We start from the raw sequence: 24,197 nt of genomic DNA on the forward strand, positions 1-24,197 counted from the left end.
TTTGTTAATGTGCTGTTGGTGGCTGGAGATCCACAGCTCTGACTATTATGGTTTCCTCTTCCCATGTCCTCCTAATCTGGAAGAAGTAATGGGGTATTTTCCAGTGTATTTTCCCATGTCTAAAGGGAAAGCCAATTTGCTGAGAGGGACTTGTTTTAAGGGCTGATGCTTTGTGATGGCTTTGCACATTTGATGTTAATGGTGATATGCATAATGTTAAGTGGCCTAACCCTCCATCTTTACCCATCTTTTTAAGGAGTTCCTGCTTTAAATTTGTAAAATGTTAGAAGTGTCAATCTAAGTGGGATTTTTAATTATTAAAATAAAGCAAACTGTTTATTTGAAAACATCAAATCTAGCTTTTCCTAACAAATTATTCTATGTTTATGGTTTAATAATAGGTGCTTAAGTTATAACCTTAAAACACATTTGTATGGAATCCTGTGCTCCTAATAAAAATCACCTTGTAAGAAAACATTTATTGACAAGGGAAATTCTCATGATCAATTTATACAGAAAAAGGAGGAAAAAAACATGGCAATATTTTTATGTTATATTTTTTCATATACAGAAGATTCCAGGCTGTCTTATTGTAGTTTGACTTAAGATTTTCTTGGTTGATATAAGGAGAACAACTAAGAACAGAGCAGGGAGGAAGAGCATGAGAAGAAGATTAACATTAAACAGGGATGAGAGGTGGGAGGGAGAGGGAGAGAGAAGGGAAATTGCATGGAAATGGAAGGAGACCCTCATTGTTATACAAAATTACATATAAGAGGATGTGAGGGGAAAGGGAAAAAAAAACAAGGGGGAGAAATGAATTACAGTAGATGGGGTAGAGAGAGAAGATGGGAGGGGAGGGGAGGGGAGGGGGGATAGTAGAGGATAGGAAAGGCAACAGAACACAACAGACATTAGTATGGCAATATGTAAAAAAGTAGATGTGTAACCGATGTGATTCTGCAATCTGTATACGGGGTAAAAATGGGAGTTCATAACCCACTTGAATCAAATGTGTGAAATATGATATGTCAAGAACTATGTAATGTTTTGAACAACTAATAATAAAAATTAAAAAAAAATATTTTCTTGGCTTTATGATTTTGCAAGAAAACTACATATTCAGTAGAAACTGTGTTTTGATTTTCGAATTTGGATATTTTCCCAGGTTAACAAACTGTTCTACAACAGCTTCCAGGTGGTCCCACTGTTACAATGGTCAACAAATGATTGTCCACAGTGTGCTGCACTGACAGCATTTTTTTGGACACAGGTATTCAATAAATTACATGAGATATTCAACACTTTATTTTAAAACAAGCCTTATATTAGCTGATTTTCCCCAACTTGTAAGGCAATGCACAATAAGAATTCCAAGCATATTTAAGATAAGCTAGATTAAGCTATGATGTTTGGTAGGCTAGGTATGTTAAATGCATTTTTACTATACCTATGACTTTTGACATTTTCAATTTACTATTGTAAATTGGAATGGATTTATTGAGACTTAACTCCATCGTAAGCTGAGGAGCATCAGTATACAAAAGGCATACATTGACATGTTAACCCAAGTCATCTTTGAGTAATGATATTATCAAGAATTTCTTTTAAAAATCATCTATTTCTCAAGTTTAATGTATTGAGCATGAATTAATCTTAAAATCAGAAAAAAAGATTATTTGCAAAACAAGCATGAGCTACATGACATAGCTTGGGAGATGGGTTTCAAAGCTCTACACTACCAAGCACTGGATGGACATACTGGAACAAGCCCTGATGGGGAGGACAAGCATATGCCCAGAACTTTCTACCAGAACTCTCTTCTTGTCTTCTGGATATTCCCAGTAATAATAATATTCCCAGTGTTTGCTGAAGGCACTGACAAAAGTCAGTAGAAGCTCTACATCACTGGTACCAGGTGGCCTCTTTCCTTTCCCAGAAGGAAGAATTCAGACACACTGTGGGTTTTCAATGCTGCTTGAATTACTCAGATTGCTATTTCTTTGGAGTTTCTATCTCTAGTCTCCACATCTCCTTAGTGGGAATTACCCAGATAGTTGTGCAGCTGTGCAGACTTCCCCCAAAAGGTCATAAGCTTTGGTTCCATCATTGGCTAGGAAACATATGTTTCTCGTACCCTGAAAGGATTGTTTTTGGCTTTGAGTTCTAGTACTTAGCACTTGTAAAATTGAGATAAAGTACATTGGCAGCTTTGAGACTTCTGCAAGCCAACAGCTAAGATTGGACTACAGTGTGGCTACCCTGCTGCATCCATGTTAAAATTGCATTTGATATTTCTTCTCACAAGGCTTTGCAACACTCACCTAGGGGGTTCAAATATTGAAGAACTTCAGTTATGTTTTGCAACCCCAAGGTCATGTTTATTTCCAACCCACACAAATTTACTGTGAGACTGTACAGGGTCATTAGAGTGGAAGGTGAGCTTGCTCAAAAGACACAGAAAAGCCTGGGACCTGAGCCCAGATTCAGAACCTCATGCTGAAGCTCTTGTTAGTTGAGCACACATCTCTACCTGCACCCAGTAACACCAAACACATGCTTCAAAATGCAGATGTTGTGCCCTGAATTCTCCAACATGATCTTCAAGCCGACATTTGGACTTGTTGGTTAGGAGTGTGATAAGGTTTAAATAATATATCTTAAAATATATTATAATGTATATGCAATAAAGTAAACAGTTCTTGGGTGTTTGATTTGATGAGTTTTGTCAGTAATGTGCACCTGCATATAATTACCACTCTATTCAAGATACAGAACATTTACATCACCCAGACAGTTCTGTGTCTCCTCCCAATTAAGCATTACCTGATCCAACCCAAAGCGACCACAGTCTTACTTCCAGAATCAGCAGATTAATTTTTCCAGTTCTACAACTTCATATAAAAGGCATCATTTATGGATACTAGGTTTCTTTCACTTATATAAAAGTTATCAGAATCAAAATGGAGTCACTTCTGTCAACCCTAACAGGAAAGCAAGCAAGCAAGCAAGCAAGAAATAATGTTAGTTATGAGGGAAATGTTCTTAGGCATGTCTGTCTGATAGTCACCATCACCAAAGACTCTTCCAGAACCATAGTCTTGCACAAAGACCACTGCAACTGTAACCAAAACAATACTTCTGTGATAACATCTGTCCAGGTACTTTCTGTTCGACCTCAGACTGCCATCACATGTTATTAATCTTTGTGCTAAAGGACTATTATTTCAAAATATATCTTATACTTCTCATTTTTGTTGTTAAACATTTCCCCTTGCCTGAACCTCCTTGAAAGTGCTCATAGTTTACTATGACACATATAATCTTATTGCAATGTTGTTTTATTCCCAAATAGATATTATTATTCTTTGGGGAATCTCCAATTGTCATGTAGGTGCACATTCAACATATTTACAATGTTAATCCATATGGTTGTGTGTATCAGTACTTCATTTATTTTTAGTATTGAGTAGGGGTCCCTGAATACACCTAGTTGATAGGCAACTGGGTGACTTATACATTGGGGTCATTATAAATAAGGCTACTATGAAATCTTGTGCAATATTTCTTGCAGTTTTATGCTTTTGTTTCTTGAGTGCATGTCTAATAGTGGAGTTTCTGGATTAAATGCATGCTTAACTTTATAAGAAACTATATGGGATGATTTGGAAAATTGAAATTTCTGGTAGATTCACTGCCTTTTAGAGATGAAAGAGAACTTGGGGTTTTTTGGTCTTTCAGTCTTACCTGATGATTTAAAAGAAGAGTGACTGAGATACAGAGAAATCATACAACCCTCTCTCATGCCTGTAGGTCCAATAAATAGCAGAGAAGGAACACCCTTCTGTCTTCAGACTTTCTTACTGAGAGTTATCAAAACATCCTCTTTGTTCCCACTTATGAGGTAGGAATTATTTATGAATGAATGGCTTAATTTTCGTGCCTTGGCCCACAGCACAAAATATCTAATCCATGGTGACCTTGTTGAATTCACACAGGATCCTACTGTACATTGATTCTCATGATATGCAAGTCATGTGAATCTGTATTCTTATTCTTGCTATGTGAGCCAAGTACAGATCCCCAACAGGGAAAGAGTTCAAGGTCTACTGTGCTCAATCTGGAGACACATTCTTAGAGTGAAGTCCAACCCAACATCTTGAGGAAGTTTTCATAAAGACCTAGGATTGACATCATATGAAACACAGCTGTCAGCTTTTGAACCCTAGAGAGAATTCAGATTGAGGTAAGGTCAAGTGAAGGTCTAACTGTGGAATGAAAGAATGGGTGAGATTCTAAAGCTCTCTGACAGTTTTAGAACTGTCAATACTTACCCCAAGCAGTGCTGATGATTGACATGTGTTCTAACATGAGCAGGGAAAGAGAATCCTGGGGTGGGAGCAGAGAGGTAAGAGACCTATTACTTTCCATTTTGAATGAAAATGGATCATTCCTTTTATATCTTACCTTTGTTATTTAGCAGTCCATATGTTGTTAAACACCCTTTCCTTTACTCCTTTAATTATATCTGCATGTTATTGAACAGGTCACTCCCCTTCTTTGAGAAGCACTTATTTCTAACATGGGAAAAATACAAACAATTCACAGGATTTCAGTGAAGATTAACATTCAGTTATTCATATAAAAAGCATTTTGTAGAGTGTTATGGATCTATAATTGTTAGCTCAATCTTTCAATGGATATTTATTTTTCCACATTAGTGCAAACTGGAAACTATGGCATAATAGTTAAGTCATAAATATGGCTGAAAAATCAGGCGCAAAAGTAACCACATAGAAGCTCTGCATTTGGACTAAAACTAGAAAGCAATTTGGCCTCAGGTGAGGAATCCATCAGTAGAGTGTTGTTCCTGGGACATCTTTGTAAAAGGTGCATATGTGGATCAAGCCATATGTTTCCTTAAGTATCCAGCACAGAATTACTGAAGGAAGGCCCACCTTCTCTGCAAGCTAACTGGTTGGCAAATTCATTTCTTGCAGTATTTCAATTCCCCTCCTCACAACAACCATTTGAGGAGAGAAACATTTCCTGAGAGGATTCCCTTAACTCTACTTTTTAGCCCAGGTCTTTGGTCTTGTAATCTGGCCTCCAGGTCAAGTAGGAAAATGTGAACATCTTTCCTGATGGAATAGCTAATCTTTTTCCTAGGATTTGCAGAGCATAGAAGCCCAAGACTCACAAGTTAATTTAAAAAAACAGTTACATATATTTTATAGGCACTTTACAACCACTTTGCAAATATATATTTAAATTATATGAATTCATTACAACTTCTCATTATTTATAAATTAAGACTGCTCCAGAAATTAATCCAATTCAAATGCAGTCAATTCCAGCTCGATAAACTCTGACACCAAATTTCTAGAAAACTGGGTATTTCTAACAACAAATACATTTAAAAGCTTAGTTGAATAATATTATATCATTTTCAGATCCCTGCTTTGTGAATGTGGAGTGAGGGGCAGGAAAAAATTTCTTCAAATTGCGATGTATAAATAAGGATGGAGGAAATTGGCCTTTCTCTGAGCCGCCTTATTATATTATTTTACTCTATATTCAAGAATTTCCTAAATGGCTTTAAGGATAATTTGATTCTTTTTTTCTAGATGGGATAGGAAAAGAGAAGCAGGGGCTCATACTGCATCTTCTTTTTCCACTTCATAGAGAGGTTACTCAGTTTATTTTCATTCCTTCAAACTTTCCTTGTCTTTCTGAGAGTGCATTCCATTTTGCTCTTTCATACCCTGTCAGGTGACTTAGCTTAAAAATTTATCCCATTCATTAATTTGGCAAATATTTGCTGATGCATCTGATGTGCCAGGCACCAGGCTAGAATGGTGAATGAAATGGGGCCCCTACTTTTGTATTGCCTGGTCAGGGCAACAGCCATGATAACACAATGTATCTTATGAGGGGTAAGTTTGGGGAGTGGGGATAACTGGAGGATGCTCCAAAATCCGTATGGAGAATTTAAAAAGGTATGCATCATAGATAGAATAACATTGAACTCCAGAGCTCCAGGAGAGACAGGAGCTGGCAAGGAAATAAGGATCTAGGAGGAGGGAACATCATGGGTAAAGGTATGGGGCTATTGGAGAGCCAGGCACATTTCTGCAACTGAAAGGAGCTGTCAATATGACACCGTGGAGTCTGATTAAAGGATGTCAATACTGGAGGTGTGGGGCATAACACTGACAGATCCATGGAGCCCCCATGCCAGATTAAGGGAATTGGAGTGTATCCCTGAGATGATACTACAAATTCTCAAAGAGGAATAAAGTAGGATGTCGTCACTATAATTCAGGCAAGAGATGGTAGTAGCTTACTTTAAGGATAGCTGTAGCAGAAAAATGAGGATGGAGGAAAAGTGGACAATTCAAGAGAGAGAATAGAAGGATTTGGGGATGAATTGTTGAGATTTATGCCTTGAGTACTGGGGACCATTCATAGACAAGGATACAGTTTTGAGATTCAAGATGTTGAGTTCTTCAGTGACCTTTCACTTTTATTAAATTAATTATTTAACTTGTTTTATTATTTATTTATTTATTGGTATTCCTGGGGGTTGAACCCAGAGGTTCTTTACCATGGAGCTATACTCCCAGCCCTTTTTATTTTTTGAGAGAATGTCTCACTAACTTGATGAAGCTGGCCTCAAATTTGTGATCCTCCTGCCTCAGCCTCCTGAGTCACTGGGATTACAGATGCGTTCCACTGTCCTGAGCTGTAATGATCATTTTGAGTTAAATGTACCAGTGGTAATAGACACTGACTCAGTGGATGAGAAAAGAGATTGTGCTGGCCTGTTCATGGCAATGTATCCCTCCCTACCTCCCTGTCCTTGTAAGTGGGCATCTGTCTTAGTATGTTGTATGTTGCTATTACAAAATACCTTAAGTTGGGTGCTTTATAAAGAAGTCTATTTAGCTCACATATTTAGAGGCTGTAATGCCAAGATTTGGCAATCTCATTTATTCTGCTTCTGAGAAAAGACTTGTGGCTATGTCAAACATGTCAGATAGCCTCATGTGGTGAGAGCTTGTATAAGAGAGATGCCATATGGTGGGAGAGGAAGCAAGAGAGCAAGCTGAACATGGTTATAGCATAATCTACTCTTAAAGTAACCAATCCATTTCTAAGAGAGTGAGAATTTGCTCCACGAGAAAAGCATTAATCCTTCTGAATGACCTGATCGCTTCCTAAAGATACTCTTTTCCAATGCAGTCACATTAGAAACCAAGCTGCAGCATTGGAGTCTTGTGGGACAAGCCATATCCAAACCATAGCAGCTTCCATAGCTGTTAATTAAATAAGTGAATGAATGGATGAATGCAGATGAATATGGTCCATCACCACTTGAAGATGGAGAGAAGCCACACAAGGGACAAGAGGATGATTGTGTGAGAGAAGATTGTACCACTGCAGTCAGGATCTGGGACAAGTCAACACTGATGAGGCAGACGGGAAGGGAGCCATGAAGGAGGGGAAAAGGGCAGCAGTAGGTGGAGGAGAACCTGAGCTTGGAGAATCCTAAATGCTGCAGAGAGGCCAGGGAAAGTTAAAACCAGAAGGGCTGTATGGTTTGGTAAAAAGGAGTTTGTTGATGATCTTCGAGAAAACAGGGCAAGGAAATAGAGTCTTGTTCTTCAAAGCTGCCCCTTAATGCATGACTGTCTACAGTAAAGAACAATCTGTAAACAGAAACAAAGTGAAAGAAGTAGCCAGACTCAGCCCTTTAGTGCCCTACCCTTTAGTAGAGAGCAAGAAAGAACCTGGAGGGAAAGGTTATTTTCCTCTCATCTCTTTTTATCTGGTTAAAGGTAATGCAATTGCCTCTGACTTCCCAGGGAAGCAAGAAGCGCCCACATTCCTCACTAAGGCCAAGGGCAGAGGCCACCCTGGGAATGTTTGTGCTGTTGATTTTTTGCAGTTGAATCATATTGACGAAATTGTTTCCAAGTTGCTCAAACATGGATTGAGAAGCTGAGTGCTTTGCTGGAGATTAGCATTCTTCCTTGATGACATCACGTGGCTCATGTCACCAGCTAAAGGACCATTAATAAAGCAAGAGGTTAAGTCTGTGCCATTCAAAATAACAGACTTTTCCTCAAAAGATGACAACAAAGCATCAAGAAAAAAGTCAGTTCTAATAGGGAGACTCTGGTGAATTTGACAGCCTGGTTAGTGACTGCCAAGTGTATATTAAAACACAAAACAGGAAGAAAAAACAAAAAATAAAAGCAGGGTTGATTTTTTAACTAGCATTTATCATTCCTGAAGTGGGTTTTGAGAAAATGCTAAAAGAGATTATCTATGAAGGAGTGAAATATTTATGCAGGAGAAACACAATACCAGGGTTTGGGAATGACACCACGTGCCTAAATCAGAACTATTTCCAAAATATAGTCTCCTGGGACATCCTATATTTCTTTGTTTCTGAGCTGCATAAGAGAATGTTTTCTTAAAAATCAAATATGCAAAATGAAACAGAAATGATAACTAGTTGACCCTGGAAGTTTTCTCCAAACAAGTGTAAACACTGGGACTAAAGAATCAGCTACATAAATCCTTATTCTATGCCATGACATCATAAAGCCAATGAAAAATTCGCTATATAATAACTATGCCAAATCTCCTCATTTCTTTAGAGAAATGAAAGTGGAATAAAAGGCAGAAAATAAGCAAATGCTGAAACAGAACCTTGTGTTCTATGGTGCAAAGCAGAGAACCAGAACAGTATAAGGAAGGTAGAGAGAACCACAAGGTGTGAGAGGTTGAGAACAAGATGCTACTGTGATCTTTGGCAAGATTAAGTGAATACTCCTGGTAAGGTTCATGATGCCCTCTCTGGTGACTTATGGTCACTAATAGACACAAGGATTTTTTTTTTTTTCCTGGAATTTACTTTCCTAAATATTTTGCCTTTCGTGATATCATAGCCTTCTCATTTTGCTCCAGTTCCACTGGCCACTCCTTCCCATCCCTTGCTCTCCTCTACCTGTCCTCTAAAGGCAAGATGCTGCCTTCTTTTTTTCCTTCTATTTCCTTTTTCTGGCTGACCTCACTCAGTCCAATGCTGTAAATATCATGAAAAATCTAATGAATCCCCAACCTAAGTCTTTGATATTACCTCTTCCTATGTCTCAGGTGGACTTTGGCTTTGATGTCAGTCAATCCTTCTTGCTTTATCTCCAAAGAGATGTATAGCTGGTCACTCTGTCTGCACCACTGATCAAGATACCATCATTTTTTTCTGGCTAAATAAGTAGATTCCAACTTCTTCTTCCTGTCCCTTGACAACCTAATCTACCCCATAACACTCAGAGTAAACTTCTGGAAGTAAAAGTCAACCTACCTCCAATGACAGCTGCCCATAGAACATCAAATAGATTTCAACCCCTCTCCCCCTGGGATGCAGACCTCTCTGAGACCTACCTCATCTCAAACTGCTTTCCCACTTTGGTCTTCCATGTTTGACAGTCTTACTCCAGAGTCTGGAAGATGCCATGTCCTTTGCATAAATGGCTCTGTCTTTTGCTTGATTTCTTCCATTCTGCCTCATTCCATGTCATTCAGAATCGGATCGGCTTACAGATGACCTTCACAGAGTTGTGCTGTAGTGGTCTCCCCTGGTGTGTCCCCCTTGTTCAAATTTCTGCCATGATTGGTTTTCTCCTTGAACATTCACTGTTTATTGCTGTTTTGTGTCTCTTCATTTTCTGACCATCACAGGAACATTCCTCAGTATACAAGTGACACCCTTACAAATACTTGTTGAACAGCTGACTGAGTAAGTGGACAGCTCATGTATCCCTCATAGGTTCTGTATCTTGGAGCCTATCTAGGTAAGAGGTGAAGATCTAGTTGTAGTTAAATATGATTGTTAAAATTCCAAGAAGATAGTCATGCACGTTGGCACACACCTATTATCCCAGTAGCTCGGGAGACTGAGGCAGGAGGATCTCAAGTTCAAAGATAGCCTTAGCAAAAGTGAGTGCTAAGCAACTCAGTGAGACCCTGTCTCTAAATAGAATACAAAATAGGGCTGGGGATGTGGCTTCGAGATTGAGTGCTCCTGAGTTCAATCCCCAATACCCTCCCCTGACAAAAAAAATTCAAGAATTTAGAATAAAGTTGAAAATTAGGAGTAATGATATTTTTTCTTATTTAATAAATGGATCTTGGATTTGTTTTTCTAGAAATTTCACAGCAAAAGTCCTTCCAAATTTCCAATCAACTCCACTTTTATTTGCCTTCCTATTGTATCTTTTACCTCATTTTATCAGGGTTAAGAAAAAATATGCAAAGTACATTGTATAAAGTATGTTCACGCATGAATTGGCGTGAACATACTCTATACACAAAGATATGAAAATTGTACTCTATATGTGTAATAAGAACTGTAATGCATTCCACTGCTGTGTATTTAAAAAAAAGAGAGAAAATACATCAGTTCTGAAACTGGCTTTCTCTTCTTCTTTATTACCCAAAGAAGGGATGACTACAAAGGGATGATAAATGACAGAGCAACATTTTCCCCAAAACACATATTGGACTGAACTTAACCTTTACTCATGTTTTAGAATCAAAATTCATTGAACCACAGTGATAGAAAGTAGATCCATGTTTGCCTGGAGTACAAATGGGTGGAGATTGACTGCAAGGGAGCTAAGGACTTTGTAAGGTGACAAAAACATTATCTTTGTTGGGGCAGTGTCAGATAACATATAGTATACATTTGTCAAACTCATAAAATTGTACTGTACAGACTTATTGAACATAACTTGTATTTCAATAAAGGTGATTTTAAAAAATCCATAAGAGTTATTCTATTAGACACTCTGTTTAATGTCTTATGTTAAGTATTTTAATGTTCCTGAATATTATATGACATGCTGCATATTATATATCTATGCTGCATAGATATGAACAGAGTGGAAGCTCTGATTCTGCCCATGAGTTTAATTCTGTGCAATAACCTTACCTGAGAAATATATATACTTTTTTGAGAGAAAAAATATTTCTTTATCTCAATCACGAGACATATTGATTATCTGAAATATTTTCTCCAAACTAATTATCTGTTTGGCTTTTGGTTCTCCCAAAACAAACCCTGAGATGAAGATTTGGCTATAAGTCATTAATTTGGGAGTTGGTGTTAGCAGATTTGGGCCATCATTCCAAAAGACACAATCCCTAATGCTGAAATATTGAAAGATGGAAATCCGTATAACATGCAAAATCCTGAAAATACAGTTCTGGAAAAAAAAATAAGAAATAAGAGATTTGCTTTGAGATCTTTTTTGAGAAACATAAAGCATTATAGAAAATGTCACATGCTACTATACACAATAAAGTAGGCAATAATAAACATTTTGTGAGCATAAAAACTCAGTAATCTAATGACAGAGCATCAAATCTATTTGAAGTTCTATGGACAGCTGTCATTGTATTTAGGCTGACTTCAACTTTCAAAAGTTTACTGAGTGCTATGGGATAGAGTAGATTGTCAAATTGCATGGGTATGATGGTTTTGAGTACTATTAATAAAGAACTAGATTTAAAAAAACCCTAAATGTTTAAATGCATGTTGCTATGGTTAGTAATTTTTTGCACCCCACCCCTCGAAGTATTGAGAATCAAATTCAGGATCATACAGTTGCTAGGCAAGGGCTCTACCACTGAGTGACACTTTCAGCTCCAATCTAAGTCTTTTAGCAAAATGATCCAAAAGCTACAAGGGGTCATTAACTCCATATGCAGTCACTCAAAAAGCTGAGATCTGGAGAAATTTTATCTTTCACAAACGTAGGTGTACAAACAGGACAGTTCTTCAATTATTTGAAAAGTTTCAACAGTACACTATGCTTACACATAAAATCAATATTGTGATAAATGTGCTTTCACATAGTCAAATTGGCCAAAAAAGAGTTAAAATGCTCTAAAAGTCTTTACAAAAATTATAACTCCAATTTGGAACTAAGCAAAGGTGATATACATAGCACAGTGAATTGCAAAGAAGAATGATGACAATTTAAAATTGTATGGACAAAAAAGTTAGAGAGAGGGAAAGAAAAGAACTAAGAAAAGTTGATGGATTTAAAAAAAAGTGTATCACAGGAATAGGGCACAGAGGAGTCGGGTTGACTTTGATGATCATTAACTGTATTTTGATGTTTTTCACATAGCTGCTTTTCTTTTTTATTTTAGAGCGTGATTCTCCTTAGAGAATACCTTTAGTTTTTTTTCTACATGGCACAGCTCTTTTTGAATTTTTCTATGATTCATTATGCAATGACATTAGCACTCCTTATTACAATTTTTGCATCCTCTGTGCCATGCTTATGTTTTTTTTTTGTTGTTGTTGTTTGTTTGTTTTTTGGAGGGGTTAACTGGAAATGCTTTCCACCAATTCATTCACATACAGAACCCAGATTTTGTGGAAGCAGTCCTGGGGATGGAACAGGAGCACCATTGGGTGAGTGAGCCCTATCCTACCAGGCATATAAGTATTTTCCAAACAGTCTGTTGCTTTGCTGGCCTCTTCAGGCAAATGTGGTTTTAATTCATTAAAAACTCCTAGAATTTCGTCAGTTGGAAGAAATTCCAATGTGGGAATTGGATACATTTTTCAACTGGTCAATCCTTTCCCCAGAATTTTGCTTTCTACCCCTTTTTTGTGGGCTTCTGCTCCCACTCTTATAATTTTCAGGATTTCAGCTTTCATGATTTTGACATTCAGGATTTTAAAATTTGAGGATTGTGATTCTCAGGACTTTAGATTTTAAGAATTTCAGATTTAAGGGATTTTGATCTTTGGGGATTATGGTGTTTGTAATTATATTTTTCAGGATTATCATTGACACCTGTCCCCATAAGTGGCTCTTGTGGAGTAGTGGGGTTGTGCAAAAAGAGCAGGGAAAAAAGTCATTATTAGTTGTGCTAATGACCAGCTGATCATTCTGGGCTCAGTCCTGCCAGGCTCCCACCTGGAGGAGGCAGTGGTGGCATTAATTCACCAGCTCCATCAGCAGGAGAAGAAGTAGTCCTCTGGGCCATTAACTCCCTATGCAGCTCATGTGCTAAGCTGGCTTGGAGACCAGAAAGAAACTTCAGGCAGTCACAAATGCTTGCTCTAAGAAGCTGCGGGGTCATGGTGCAAGGAAACAATAGGTACTAAGAGGAGAGGGAGGACCATGACAGTAGCTGCTAAATATCCTGTATGTGGAAAGTCCATCCAGGCTTTCTTGTTTTATTCTTCTTCGTTATCAGAGTTTTATTCATATGTTTTCTCTTCTCTACTTTAACTGTAAACTGGTTCTATGTGGCTCTTTTGTCATTTCAAATTAAATCACTAAGATTAATCACAGTCAAATGTAATGACTTAGACTACTTTGATGTATAAGATCCTCATGTACACAAGAGAATACTACTCAAATTTTCTAAGCCCTAATTATGCATCAGATATAATACCAAGTGACTTCTGTACTCATTTGTCAAAATAAATCTAGGTTGAGGATGAGAGTGTTTATCCTTAACTTTGCAGGTGTAGAAACTAAGGCTTTGAAAGGTTAAGAAATTGCTTATGCTCTAGAATAGGCAAACATAGCTGAAATCCAAGACCAGGCTGCTCTGCCGAAACTCTCAAACACAGATCTCTATCCTTGCTTTATATTTTCAACCAGTACATTGCTTATACCCCAATGGGTGTCCCTATCTCAAAATCAGAGCATCTGAAATTGCAAATAAAGAATCACAAATGTCGTCGGTGAGCATGAAGTCAGAGAAAAGAGATTCAGAGTGTTGAGAGACACGAAGTACATGAGAACAACTTACATAAACCATGTCAAGATATTCACTGAAAGTTTACCAAGAAAAATACATTTTCTTCCTTAATAATATGATAAAAAAGGAAATAGTCCCAGCTGGGTACATTGGTACATGCCTGTTATCCCAGGGACTCGGGAGACAAGATGGGAGGATCACAGGTTCAAGGCAAGCTCCAGCAATTTAGCAAAGCCCTCAGTAACTTGAGGAGACTCTGTCCCAAAATAATAAGTAAAAGAACTGGGAATGTCTCTCAGTGGCAAAGCACACCTAGGTTCAATGTCCAGAACCAAAAAACAAAACAAAAAAAATATTCCTTATTACAAGGATCAATTTAGCATATATAGGCACAAAGAATGTATTCAAATATTGGCTTGTCTAGGGTCTGAGCTGACAGAGTCTGAGGATTGTGGTATGACACTGAACAGTAACCTGCAGACAGCTGAGTATCCCAGCCACGGGCATAGTATTTACTGTCACCATCTTACCATGTCCAACTCCAATGTTCAACTCATCTATCTTCACATTTTCTGCTCAGTGGTTCCATGGTACCAATCTATTTTGGCTTTTTCTGCCATCTCTCCACCTATAGATATTATGGTTAAAATAGGATGAAATGACTTATTGTGTAATAAAGAGATGACTGGGGGACCTTCCTTTCTTGTTAAAAACCCCCTCCTTTCTTTCCACCTACTACACTTTGCAATGATTGCTTTTTCTATCCTGGAATGCACAATTAATTGTCCTCCTTCCTTGATTCATTTTCCCCTCCCTGACTTAGTGATTTCTGGGATCATCCAAACAAACTATTTGCATTCAAATCCTTGTCTCAATGTTGGCTTCTGGTAGAACTCAATCTGAGATGACACATTACCTCTACAAAATCCAATATACTGTGACGTGACTCCACAAGCCAATTTTTAAGTTTCTGAGGGCTGAGACCAGGTTTCATAGTCCATAGCGAAGAGCACCCTATGGTATACCCAACAATATATTGCTATTTTATAAGAAGTTCTATGGTATTAACATATAGTTGGGCCTCTGAATCTGTAGGTTCCACATTCATGGACTCCATCAATTGCATATAAATTATAGTTAAACCTCTGACTGTTGTGCCTTGTTGAACATGTAAAGATAGCCTTTTCTTATCATTATTGCTTAAACAGTACAGTAAAATAAGCATTTACATTGTATTAGGTATTATAAGTGTTAGAGAGGATTACATAGATGACATGAAAATACTATACATTTTACGTGAGGGACTTGAGCATCCTCTAATATTGGTATCTGCAGGGAGTTCTAGCACCAATTTCTTGCAGATCCTAAGGGACATTGTTTTCTGCTTTGGGAGTAAAACACCAGAGCTCAAGAGCAGCCTGCAGGAGTCAGAAGAGCTGAGCCTTCTACATGAACCTTCACATACTGGCTCAGAGTCACTGTGTTCCCATCTAAACTTAAACTTCATCCCAGGTGGGTGGTGCAGAAATCACCTAGGGAAGAGAAGGCAGCTCCAGAGGGAGATTGTTAAACTCCTAAGGGCTGGCTGTGGAGTGTTACCCCATTTTATTCCTTTTCTCTTTACATGGGCTGCTGGGAAACTCAAATCCAAATTTGGTGGCTCACTTCTTACAAAGAGTTGACTTTTTTCCATGACTTTTCCCCCAGTTGCTTCTATTTTCTCCACCATCCTTTATATTCCTCCCATGTTCTTATTTATTTTATCCTGTCACATGTTTACCTATTTGTATTGTAAATCATTTTTTAAGGAGAAAGATAACAAGATAAAAGGACCCCCCTACCTTTGCCAGGCATCAATGAAGACATTCAGGGGCCCCTAAGGGAGGAAGAGCTGGGTCAGGTCCCAGAGCTGATGAGTGGCAGGGCTGGAATTTGGTTGGGGATCACTGTCCTGCATCATAGGACTGGCTTCTGCTGTGGTGTCCCAGGATTCATTTCCTGCCTGTTTGGAAATTCAGTCGCATCTGAGCGGGAACTTGAGCTTGAGAACACAGCCAAAGAATGTCATCCTTGATGTGCAACTGACTGTGTCAGTGTTAGCACAACCAGAACAATAGGGGTGGCCTGCGATTTTTATGGTCAACTCTCTCTTGAGAGCCTAATGATTTCCAGCTGTGGTTTCTGAATACCCAGCTTCTGGGAAACCACAGATTGATGGAACCTGGGCTTTGAATTTGGCAGCACTTGACACTCAATTTTCAAAGGAGGGATGCTCAAAATAACTGTCTTTGCAAAAGAGAGGCACTTAGGAATGCTTCTATGCACTGAGGATGGTCTGTGACTTATAATTGGAATTAGAAGAAAAAAAAAACTTTCCTCCTGAATAAGGATTAATTCTCCTCTCCATCCTTGCATTCTTACTCCTTCAAAGCCAGTTTTAGTAACGCTGACAATTTTACCTATGCCATTTAAAATTCTTTTCTCTTTCCAAGGAAGCTACCTTTTCTATTCTTATCGTGTATAGTCCCCTTCTGACATTTCAACAGGTTTTGAATATCACTAAACATTCATCATTTTTTAAACAACTGTTTTTCTTCTTGGTGTAGCCTAACACATCAAAGGGTTTGGTGGTTTTCATATTGATAAATTAAATATGGAAGTGACAATATCTCACTAGTCCAATTTTACATTCTTTAAATGTAAAATTGAAAGTAGATATTTATTACAAATAAAGGTGTTTGGGTTTATTCTAGGCGGGGACAGTCAGTCCTCAGTTTCTATCAGGAGGAAGAAGAGACTCAGTTTACAAGGAAGTCAAAGAATGACAGGCAGGGCCAAGAGGAAGTGAGGAGGTCAGCCGAGACACCAGTGCTGGGAAGGAAGGATAGTGGCTGGGATTGGGTGGTAGCCAAGGGATCAAAACAGAAGGTCTGAGCGCACCAGGGCAGTACATGTCACAGGACCTACAAATGCAAAAGAGAGTTCCTTCTCACGTGAACTCATAGAATATTCCAACTCAATGGGAATAGGGACCCCCCCCCCCTCCATCTCTGGGCATAAGGGAAGGAGCAGGAAATACAGGGAGGAAAGAAAAAGAGACAGGAAGAGGAGAAGGCTGGGGGAAAGAATCAGAGACTGGGGAAGGAAAAGAACAGGGAAAGGGAAAGAGGAAGAGCCAAGGGAGAAAGTTGAGAGGGAGGTGGGTGGAGAGAATATCACAGAGTCTAACTTCAGAAGGACCGAGAAGAGCAGCTACCCCAACCCTCTCCTTAAAGACAGAGAACTCAGGAGCTTTCTCAAGCTTATGAGCTGCTCAAAGGAGATCTCAAAGTTAGGACTACATCTAGTGTGAGTTTCACTGTAGCCCAATAAGTCACATTTCCCAATGGTTTTCTGGTTTCCAGTATTAGAATCAATTGTGAATATGCTGTAGTTTAGTAGAATGTCCCTTTAATAGCCACAGGTTAAATTTTTGGCCTGTGATGTGGTGGGAACCTTTAAGAGGTGGGGCCTACTGTGAGGTCTTAGGTCACTGGGGTCATGGGGTTGTGTGACCCTGGCCTCTTCTTCTCACTCTTTTGCTTCCCTGGAACATACACAAGCTAAAGAAGAAGGAGGGGATCTGAAAGGATGGATGTCAGATGACAGGAGGAAAGGAGCTTGAGGGGAAAGAGGATCTGATAGAGTTTCAAATATAATCCTGGTTTGGGGCAACACCAAGAGGTGTTTCCATGTAGAGGAGTGAGGTAGGTCTTACTTGCCTCCACCTACGTGGAAAGGGACCTACGATTTACAATACCCAGAGATCAGAGAGTTGTACTCATTCATTTCTTCTGCTCATTTCTCTAATCAGAAAAGGGAGGTCCTGAGAAGTTCAGTGACTATTGCCCTGATAAGAAGGCTACTGGGAGAGGGTGAAACCCAGATCTTTAAGATGTGTAAGACGTATACAGGAAGTGATTCAGAAACCAGCGGAGAACCACAGACAGAATCAGGAAGGGCACCTCGTGGTGGATGATCTGCCCTTACAAAGAGGGGGGCCTACTGGGATGACTTAGGTCATTGGGGTCATGCTTGTGCAGGGTTCGTGGGACCCTGGTCTCTTCTTCTCATGCTTTTGCTTCCCAGGAGCATACACAAGCTAAAGAAGGAGGAGGGTATGTACAAGGGTGGGTGTCAGAGTGGCCTTGTTCTCCCTTTAATGAAAATTACTGGGATTTCAGGGAGCCAATTTGACATGCAGTATTTAAGTTGTCATTATGAGAGAGTTCAGATGACTTGTGAAGCTCAAAGTTGTCACATTTTGATCCCTACTGCATCAGTGGGATTTTTTAAAGGTACAATTTAAATATAAATAAAATACATGTAACCACAGTACTCTCCCCAATACAATAGAATTTGTTCTCATCAGGGAATGGGGTCAGCTTAACAGGTCCCACCAACCTCCCTTCTGTGACACCATAACCTGGCTCCTGAGATTTCAGGTGCTGGAATCTTAGAAGGATTAAGTGGCCCCTTTAGTGTGAAGGCTGATGTGGCCACTGATAGATCCTGGGAAAACAGAGGCCCTGCTGGGGTGGGAAGCCCTGCCTCCTGATCTAACCTGATGATGTGGGAGGGGTCTTATCTGGACATGGCTCTCTTGCCTTAGACTTGAGATCTCAATAAAGTCAGGAATAGTCGCTCTTCTATCCCAGACAGAATTTACTAAGTTTGACCATCTTCCAATAGTTTTAGCAAATCTACTTAATTAAAAAAATTCCCAGCTTCTTTCCAACATCTTGTGTAGTGTGGAGGTCTATAAAGTGACTGCAGAGTTAATCTCATTGCTGTGACACTGCCTCTGTCAATCCCTTCCCTCCCACCATAAAACCTGGGTACAGCATCTGCCCCTCCCCTATGCCTGTGGTCCTTGCCCTCAGATGGGCACATTGTACTTGCCTCATGGCTAAATAACTTAGTTATATAAGCTTTTAGAATAGTCATTTAGGACAGCTATATCAGTTTTAGTGTTTATTTGTGTTACTGCCACCCATTGGCATAGTGGCCCTGGATTTGGATAATGGAATCTGAAGTCAGGGCCACTTAGAATAGTTTATTTCCTGGAATTGTTTTCTCTATCTGTATGAGTTTTGTTTCTGTCTTAGCATAATTTCATGGGTGCCCATTAGGAATTACTTTAGACACGGGTGTCTGAATCCAGAAACATTTCAAAGCTTCAAGTTTCTCCAGAATGTGAATGTTTCTTGAAAGTGTGGGGAAAGATTTCGGAAATAAGAAATATTGTTAAGCGATATCGAAGAGCAATTGAGTAAATCCTTTGTTAGGATAAAGAACTGAGTGAATCATTTTTAAGATAAAAAAAGGATCATAAAAATGAAATGGAGTGTGACCCAAAATGGAAATCAGAAATAAAAATAAATCTTCAGGCTTCTCTATAGTTCACAAAGCAGAAGGAGAAAATAAAAACATTTTCCCCAAAGGCTGCTTAGCTCCATGTTGGGATGACCCTGCTATAGTTTGGACCTGGAATGTCCTCCAAAACAGTCCATGCATTAAAAGCTTGGCCCTCAGTGCGGCTCTACTGGAAGATGGTAGAACTGTTGAGAGGTGGTGTCTAGGGGTAGGACATTTAAGAGGTGAGTATTAAGTCATTGGTGGCATGCCTCTGAAAGGGATTGTGAGGCACTGGTCTCCTCATCTTTCTCTTTTGCTTCCTGACCCCCATGAGGTGAGCAGCTTTCCTCCACCATGCATTCTCTGTCATGATGTGCTGCCTGTCTAAGGACAAAAAGCAATGGGCCAATTGATCATGGAGTGATATCTCCAAAACTGTGAGCCACAATGAACCTTTATTTTTTATATATTGATTACCTCAGGCATTTTGTTACAGTAAAGAAAATTGACTAATAGACTTCTACATGAAACCTCATCAAGTCCTACTTAGAAAGGGACAGGGTAACACATGACAATCAATAGTACTGAGTCACATCAGGTTTGACTCTGTAGTGTGATATTGGGCATGTCAGGAATCCATCTCAGAACTCGAACTTGAGTGGGCTGGCCACTATGTTTTCAGACTGGAGAGAACTGTGGGCATTCATCTGTGCTACAATTTTTGCCAAAAGGAGAGCCATATCTACTGCAGATGAGAGGCAGCCATCACTCACATGGAGGCAGAAAATGTGGTCAGTCAGACAAAAAGATCTGGGACAGGACTTTTACAGAGGCCTGATGAGCAGGTCAAGATCAATGGGGAGATAGGGACCCTGTGGCTCAGATAAAGGACTAAGAACCTACTGAGTAATATGGAACCTCCTGAAATGGTACAAAAAAGATCCGGTTGCAAGAACTACTATGGGTTGGCAAACAACTCTAGTAAGTGTAAGTCTCGAAAAAGGGAGATTATGAGGGCTGGGACTGGGGCAGCACCATGGATAGTTCTTCAGGGGATGGGTGCTTAAAACAATGTGTTAAGAAGGATTCTGAGGCTGTGACTATGCCAAGCAAGAAAAATTGCTATTGTTGATTAATGATGCCTGCCATGGACATGTGACAGGGTGTAGTGGAAAGTTTGCAATAGATTTTCCTGCCCTGATACAAGATGATTCTCTATCCATCAGAAGGTCTTTTGCATCTCAGCAAATTTGCAAACTGAGGACTTGGGCCGCTAAATACACAAAAGTATTCTCCTATGTGCATATGATTCTTTCCATTAACCTCTTTCATCTGAGGTCAGTTTTACTCTCCTGGCCGTGTCTGTCTGGAATCAAGGAGGTTCCTGAGAGCTGGACTTTTAGCTGGAGACTTGATCCCACTTTCCCCATGAATGGCCTGCAGATGTGACTCCAGATGTTGATCCAGATGAACTTGAGTAACCATGACAACTTCTCCAACTCAGGAAAAAATTCCTGAGTTCAACTGTAGACTGAGTGTTACATTGAGAAAACTCTGTGTTACATTGACCTGGGGACTAGAGATCCGAGCGAACACATGGGTCACCATGTATAAATATCATCTTGTAAAGACCCCAGTCTCCTTAAACATTATATTTTCCTTTGTGTAAGGCTTTCTGTGACTTTCAGGAACCTGAGGGGGTGCCACCAGGGGCACCAGGGGCATGCAGACTTGGGCTGTGTACTGCATACAGAATTCTTTTCTAACCACACCCCTGGTGTTTGGGGCTCAGACACACATCGTGTGAAGATTTCCATGCAGCTGATGAAAAGCGAGCATATTCAGGGCCATCTGTTTCTGGGAAAAGTTTCATCTTTTGGCTCAGAGATCCCCTTGTCTCTTAGCCTCTAAAAATGTTTTGAAATAGGACATGGATGATTTGCCACCATTTCTAAGAAGACTCTTTCTCCTCTTCCCTCTACAGTTACTCCTATCAATCCAAATGGGGAAATTCCCAGCAGTTACTTTCTTTTCCTATCATTTCCTTAATTAGCCTCTGGCTTCCAAACAGTTTATTTTTTGTAATCCCCCTAGGTTAAAAAAAAGTGACAAATAATTGGATTTTCTCTGTTTCTTCAGTGTCCCCCTTCTATAGCATTATACTCTGGAGACCCTAACCCCATGTCTGGGGGCTAAGGACTAACCCACTGAAATTGCATGGGCTCTTGAGTACCTTCAGTTTAGCCCTGCCCTTGAACCATTTCTTTGCCTTTTCCTGCCTATTTTACCTGGAAGTGCCCAGTGGCTCTGTACTGATAACTGGAAGAGAAGCTGCTAAATATTCACCTTTAGATGCTAATGATAAAAGTGCAGTGTTGTGGTGTGAACTGATAAATATAATCAATAAGAGTGTAAGTTATAAGTTATAGATTAGTAAAAAAATATAGATACAAGATTTTGATAAGTGAGATAAGATAAAGCAAGAACTTTCATAGACAGGCTTTAGACTCCATTTTGCTGCCTTCTATAAAAAAACTATTACAAAAGCTGTTTCTGACAAACTGAAATGAAAGCTGTTTTCTTATAAAAAAATTATCTTTCTGTACTTTGTACCCCACAAATTGTACCCTACTCAGGATGCAGCGGTGGTCATGGTGAGCTACATCCTGGGTTTGAATGCCCTTGTGGGTCTACATGACTTTGAAGTAGATTCTTGCCCTGCTGATCCCTGCCCAAATTCAGGATGGGACTGTCTAGCACCTGCTTGAACCCAGGACTGTGGTCAACTGAACTGCAAAGCTAATGTTTTTTTAGCTTCTGTTTATCGCTTGCTTGCTGACTGGAAAATTCCAGTCCTGCCTAGAGCCCAAAGGTCCCACTTATTAATGTTTTAATTTCTGTGATTGGCTAGCTTACATGACGATAAGCAAGTCACTGAGTTTGTTTTTTTTTGTTGTTTTTTTTTTTTTGCTTATATTCTCTTTGGATGGACCAGGAAGCTGCTGTCCTCCCACAGAGCTTGAGTCTCTGCAGTGGGTGACAGTCCCTGGCCTGGTAAATAAAGCTCTCTTTTTATTTGAAATTCGGACTTAGAGTGCTTTCTGGAGCGACTCCCCATAACAGCAGTATTGCCCAAGACTTTGGATTTACAAAAAGAACTTGAAGAAGAGATAAATGACTAGTGATAAGTTCCCCAGTTCAATGGCACTGGGGTGTACAAAGTTTCCCTCACTACCATCCAAGCACTCATGTAGAGGCTTTGGTTGCACCATATAGGTTTAGACTTTCAAGTCATAATGTCTTCTGAGCAATTCCCTTGTGTCTGAACCTGGTCTGGGACCATTTTTTCTTTTAACAGTCTTATACTTCCTGCAACATAGGTGTCATATCCTTATTTTGCAGAAAAAAATAAATGGCCCACTTTAGTAAAATTAAATGACTTATTCAAAGTCACACATACCTGTTAGGGATACAACTGAGAATTTGCACCCAGATCTCTGAAGAAAACCCAATGACAACTCTATTCTGCTATAACAGTGGCTCTGAAACTGGACCTGAGATCCTTCAATGCAGGTCTGCACCTTCTACTCTGTGTGCTATTCCATCCCCAGCTCTCCTCCACCCTCCACAGTGGAAATGGGCAGGAATTAAACTTTAATCATCTCTAATCGCTAATTCTTGGCACTTATTAAATCTTTGGTGAATGTTTGCTGAATCAAAGGTATTATCAATGATAATTAGAAACTGGTTGGCTGTCTGATGTTGTTGATTTGCTACTTTGAAACAAGGTGGAAATGATTCCTGAAAAGGGGAAAAAACATTCTATTCTGCACTACAATCATTTTGACAATTTCCTTTCGCACTTTGTATTCCAAGTCAGAGCTATACACTAACTTGTAAATGTGCAAATATGCAATCCTGGGTAAGTTTGGGTTATAAATTACATATTTCCCTCCAAATTATATTTCATTCATAGACCCAGTGTCTAGTGTACATACACTGGGAAACATAGTACTTCTAATATGAAGAATGGGAGAGAAGAAAAGTATAATGTTTCTTAAATAATATAATTGTCCTTGTTAATTATACTATGAGGACAGAAGATATTCTGATAAGAAGAGAGAATGTGGTGCTTTGCTTACTGTTTTAAAGAAAATTTGTAAAACTAAAGACTTTTTGAGGAAAAAAAAAAGCTACGTTAAGTGCTTTTTTCTTTATTTACAAGACATTTCCCCAGCTGTAGCATCTTTGGAGTGTTTCTGCCACAAAGCAAAGCTCCACTCATAGCTGTTGTTGAAGGTTATTTATTAATGTTCTGTAATGATAGGATATTCCTAGCTAGAGGGTTGGATTTGACTTGGTCCTGAGGCCACAGAATCTCTCATGGTTTCCTGATAGATGTATCCTATGCTTTTAAGAAAGACAAAAATTCAATAAAGAAGTGTTTTGAAACTATAGAAAAAAAAGATTTTAAAACAACGCTGCTGTCCTAAACAAATCCTGTTTAAAGGAATTTTAAAGAGATTCATTTTATTATATCAAAGAACATACATGTATTAGCCTAAACATCCTGTATCTTTGTAATGATGAAACTTTTCCCCTTTATGGTGAAGCCTATTCCTATTAAGCATAGACTGTATTCAATATTTGTTGGTTTTTTTTTTTGTTTGTTTGTTTGGTTTTTTTCAATTTTTTTTCTTTGTCTGATAATGAATTTGTGAACTCTATCTTTGGTATATCTTTTATTAAACTGCACTGTTGTGTTTAGTCAAGGTAAATAAGTAAGTATGTATTTGAATAACTTGGCGTGTCCTGAGTGTTGTGGTATGAGAAGCATTGTGGTCTTTCTACACTAATGAAGTGCAAATAAAATTTTGTATTTATGAATGACAAAAAAAAAAAAAGAAACTGGTTAGCATATGTATTTATGTCTTGTGGCTCCTGTAATAAATTGCCACAAATCTGGTGACTTAACACAGTAGAAATGTATCCTC

This window comes from Marmota monax, unplaced genomic scaffold (assembly GCF_021218885.2).
Source record: "Marmota monax isolate L192 unplaced genomic scaffold, Marmota_monax_Labrador192_F-V1.1 WCK01_AAM20220418_F8-fsc00005, whole genome shotgun sequence".
Lineage (NCBI taxonomy): Eukaryota > Metazoa > Chordata > Mammalia > Rodentia > Sciuridae > Marmota > Marmota monax.